This window comes from Dreissena polymorpha, chromosome 2 (genome assembly GCF_020536995.1).
Source record: "Dreissena polymorpha isolate Duluth1 chromosome 2, UMN_Dpol_1.0, whole genome shotgun sequence".
In the NCBI taxonomy this organism is placed as follows: Eukaryota; Metazoa; Mollusca; class Bivalvia; order Myida; family Dreissenidae; genus Dreissena; species Dreissena polymorpha.
In genome coordinates, this window is record NC_068356.1 from 142,445,990 (window position 1) to 142,451,143 (window position 5,154).

The window sequence follows — 5,154 nt, forward strand, 5'->3', positions numbered from 1 at the left end:
GGTCCAGTGCGGTCAGAAAAACTGCATACTTAGGTTGATGGAAAAAAAATGGCTACTGATTACAGTCTTTCCGTTGCCATATCACACATTGCCCTTTCAAAAATACAAAGCAATGACTCGAGATCCAGAAAATTCAAGTCTGCAATGACCGTAATAGCTCCAATGTTGATCTATTATAAATACCAGTTTCGCTCTTGAATAAGTGCTCAAATAACTCTCATCTTGTACATATACTACATCGAAATTCACCATTATAAATCCCAGTCACTTTCCGGTAAATTCGAAAGATCTTCTGGCTTGTCCTTAACGCGCCGCCCAATGAAGATGAAACACTATCCGTGCACTTCTTACATCCGACGTGTATCCAAGCAATACATATTTACTTAATAATTCATATCTTTGTTAGTTTCGGTAGATTATTGACGATACATATTCTTTTCTTTTTTATTGTTTTCAACTGTTTAATAATTCTCGATGATATTAATGCAATAACAAGTATGGCATGGCTGACGATTGATCTTGACCAAAAAAAGTGCGAGCTGAGTGACTGCTGTTATCTCACTGAAATTCTGTTTAAATACAAATGGAATACTTCGAATGAAGCAATTAAATTTCAAGAAAACGGAAAGTTTTTCATCAATTTTATTTTGAACAAACAGATTCTTTTCAAGACTTAAAATGTTGTTCATTGTTAATCAGTTATTGCCCGTGCAGGAAATAACTCCAGCATTGAATATGAAATGTGGCAAAATTTGACGATTCTAAAACTATTTTAAAAAATACAAAGTTGAGTATTCTACGAATTAAAAATATATGTTACCATATCATACTGTAATAAGGGCATATTTTTGGTAAAACATTCAGAGAGGTCTTATGCTAACGATCAAATAGCGTGCTGTGTCGATGCTGTATGTGATATACGTGTCCTTCTGCTATAACTCAACTTATTAGATGTATTGTATCGCAAAACGAATAATGTGGCTAACCGACAACCGTATGTTTATAAAAACTTGCATCGTATAACCGTAATTTAAAATCAATAACAGCGTATTTTTCTATCACCCCACACGAAATCAATAGCCTTTTAATAATCCTATAGTCTCTTTCAACAGCTTGATAAAGTTTTATAAGCTTTTTGATTGCTTGAAGAGATAACGTTCAATTTACGGGGAACATTACTTGGTAACTTAATGCACATGCTCAAAGGTGCATTTAAATTTACTAAGGTACTTATCAAATATATAAATACTAAATACGTAACAATCTTCATGATAAACCTTAAGTGGGAAAAAATACAATATGCATACTGACTACCGCTTCAAACATGTGTCAAAAGTATTCATTTAAAGGACAAAAAAGTTGTATTATATAAAGATATTTTATTTTGGAATAACGTTTTATTCATGTTGAGTATTATATCATGGAAAAGTTAAGTTGCGTTATAAAGTACCTGCGTATATGCTCAATTAATGCAGACATGTTTTAATTTCAGGGGCGATTCGTCATTAGAAGAATATTTATGTTCGGATTTTTTTTACAGAATCCACATTCTTTAAATATTAATGTCTTTGTATGCTTAGTATCAAACAAAGACTTGTTCAGTGAAATAAACATTCAATGTTATTTATACTAGAACTAACTAGGAATATTTAATTCAAACACACACACGTATATACATGCGTCACAAATCTTGGCAAGACTTGCGAAGATGTTAAACTTCTTTTTAGACACATTTTCCGAATTCAAAACGATGTAAAAATGATGAACAAAGGTAAAAAAAAAGACACAGACGGCTCGAAAAGAAAAGAGACTGAAATAAAGGATTTGGAACCAAGATATGAGAATTGTAAAAAACTTTTCGCGAAAAAATATTAGTGATTTAATAACTAGCTGAGCAGAAGAGCGGCATAGTTTAATGAAAGCTGAAAAATTGTTACAGAACGATTCTGCAAAAGGACCATGTGGGTGGTGTTAAAATGGAACGAGAGCGCCGATGGCGTTGAAAACCTATTTGCAAGATACAGGGAAGTTGATGCTGAAGTAAATGTTAAGGGATCGGACAGTTGACTGAATGAACGAGAGCAGCGATGGCGTTGAAAGTCTGAGGCTGATATGGGTGGTCTATCTAAAAAGGATGCATTTCATTTATTATAAGACATAAGTTTATAAATTCTATACTTTCCTTATTTGTCATTGATTGTGAATTATGATGGTAGTTTTAAAATTTTGATTTTGTTTTGGTTTTTTACCTGCAAATGTGTATTAAGTAGTAAAGCATGTACGAGGACAAGTAATGTTCAGTAACCTTTAGTTTCAATATATTTGAAAGCAATTTAATATTGAATTAATTTATATTGTGTTACAAGTTTTAGTTTCAAAGAAAAAATAATCATTTAAAATCTAACTATTAGCAGAGATTAATAAATCTGACCTGTGTAACAGCCCTATATGTATATTGCCATTGTCAGCATTTAAATTTCCAGAAAATGTTACCTCTTCCCATTTTCTCATTCTTCAGTGTTGTTTTAATGGTCCATTTAACTTTGCAAAAGCATAGTTAAATAGCACAAGGTAATTAATTAAGGCATCATCAATTAACAGTTTCAAGAAGTTTAATGGCTCCTGCCTCCCATTTCAACGTTCAACTTTGTACGACCTGTTAATGGGGGACTCCTATGTCCACCCATTCTCTACATCAAATTGATTTAAAACGGTCAATTTCTGGCTCGAAGTAAATTATTTTAATTTCAATTAACAAATCTCTATTACTTTCAAACTCTACTTCATCAAATCCATAGAAAGGCAGGTCAGAATCCATGTCAGAATAATCAGAAAACATTCATCGTACTCCGCAATTTTTCTTACACATTTTCAAAGAATGAAAGTGCTTTTTGCCCGCCTTCCTGTTGAGCATATGCGAATTTCTATTTATAATTAACCAATGAAATTTTAAATATCCATAAACCAGGGCCTAATGTATTAAGTTATGTAAAAGATTTGACCTCTCCCAGAAGTAAAGAAAGGAAATTGAAAGTAGTTGTGAGGTCACTATCAACAAGAACAGTTTTGTTTTACGAACGAAATTTGAAAAAAAAAATGTTTTTAGTTTCTAAGAACGTTTTTTTCACGTAAAACGGTCTTAGAAAATTTCACAAAAAACGGTGTAAGCAATATTCTTGGAAGAAAATGTTAGAAAAAAGTTTATAAATGAAAAATTGTAATATTTACCAAATACTATATTAAATATCTATTTCATCTGCCCAAAATCAGGTAAGGCATCAAACAAGGCAACCCATGTGATTTCGAAATGTGGTATAACAACGCAAATCTTATGCTAAAATTGATAACACGTGCGTGGCTTTAAACGAATATGTCAAATAATAATGTACATTCAAAATACAATTATTAATTGCAAAAGGTCAACACCTTAAATGTGCGAATGAAAGAGAAAAGTGAAGAAGTATTTATTACAGAGATATGCTGATCGCACAAGGACCCATGCATTATTGGTAACACGAGAAACAAAAAATGTGTGAGGGAAAAATAAGACATAAATCAATGGATTAAGGTATTAGTTAACTGGACTATTTTACGTTATGTGTATTTTTCTATAAATTATTTTCATGTTGGCATTAAATATATTTTTTGAATGAAGATCTTAATACAAACTTTTTATTTTTGAGTCAATATTTAAGAATAAAATAATACAGTTGGCATTGGCTATTCGGGTATCGTATTATCCGGACACTGGGTTGCTATTCGGATAGTAATTTAGTTTCGGAATATTCGTATACAAATTAAATTAAATACACGATATTGCTCGTTTATAAGGCTAACAAATGCAATGTTGTTCATGTTTATTGATTTCATCCATAAGGGCTACACGCCACTGCATGCGGTCTCCACGCATAGCTAGTCGAGCCATAACATGATCGATTGAGATGCGAATCACACATTAACAACAGATGGTGCTCTCACACCACAGTTATGTTTATAGGGCTGCACAACAAACAATAAGTCACAATATATTATGCCCATAAGGTGTGCATATTTGTACTTCGTATTCTACCAATTAACAATATCAATTATTGATGTTTCAACAACATCGAATAAATTCATCATGTTTGTATGTTGATAATAGTATTATGAGCCCAAAACAACACCATTTTATAATAACATAAAAAACATGACTTATTGTGCTTGACATAGTTTTTGAGAAAAAAAAGGTGGTGCAAATAATATGGTTATAACCTACATACTCATTCTTATGAAATCATGTATATTCAGTGTTAAAAATAGACACCAATCTCTAAATATTGAGATTTTCAAAAAAGCTCTCACGATGAAAATAAAATTGAAAGAAATAATAGCGTTTGAAAGAAATAAAATAGACTTACACAAAAACAAATGGCAGAAATTTGTCACACTCTAAAATGATCTTGCCTATATCGTAGTATTCCTTTCGTCTTACCTTTTCTTGTTTTCCCTACTGAAACTCATTAAGAAATTTGCTATCGTCCTTCACATTTTCATTTATTTTTTTTAATATTTTAGCATTATCTCTAAAATTGACATCAACTTTTATGCAGAAATTGTATATAATATGATCATACTTTAATAACAATCATTGATATGTAGATGTTGTTAATGTATAACCTTGTTTTCATATGTATACGAGATGTATGTTTGATTGAATAAAAAAAAATAAAAAATAAAAAAAAACATGACTTCCTTGCCTTTATGTTTAGCTTTGGGTAACCGACGCAATATACAATAACACTTATAGTAACGATATATGCAGGATGGTTGATGAATGTGTTGAATATGTGCATATATTAATATAGTGTTATGTTGCGAAAATGCCAGATCTTTTCCACAAATTTTCATATCGATTTTAGTGATTGGGTCGGTAAGAATTAATTGGAAGCGATTTTATTGCATATACAGTCAGTTAAACTTATTAGATATTAATGAAGTTTAATAAAAATAATAAACAAACGTGACTGCGAATTTTGAACATCATTGCCGAATATCATATACGGATATCAAGATAGGAAATCTAGCATCCGTTAACAGCCTTTGAAATATATATTATGAGTTACGCTATGCAAATTACCATTTCATTGACAACTATATTTTTGCTGAATTCTTGTA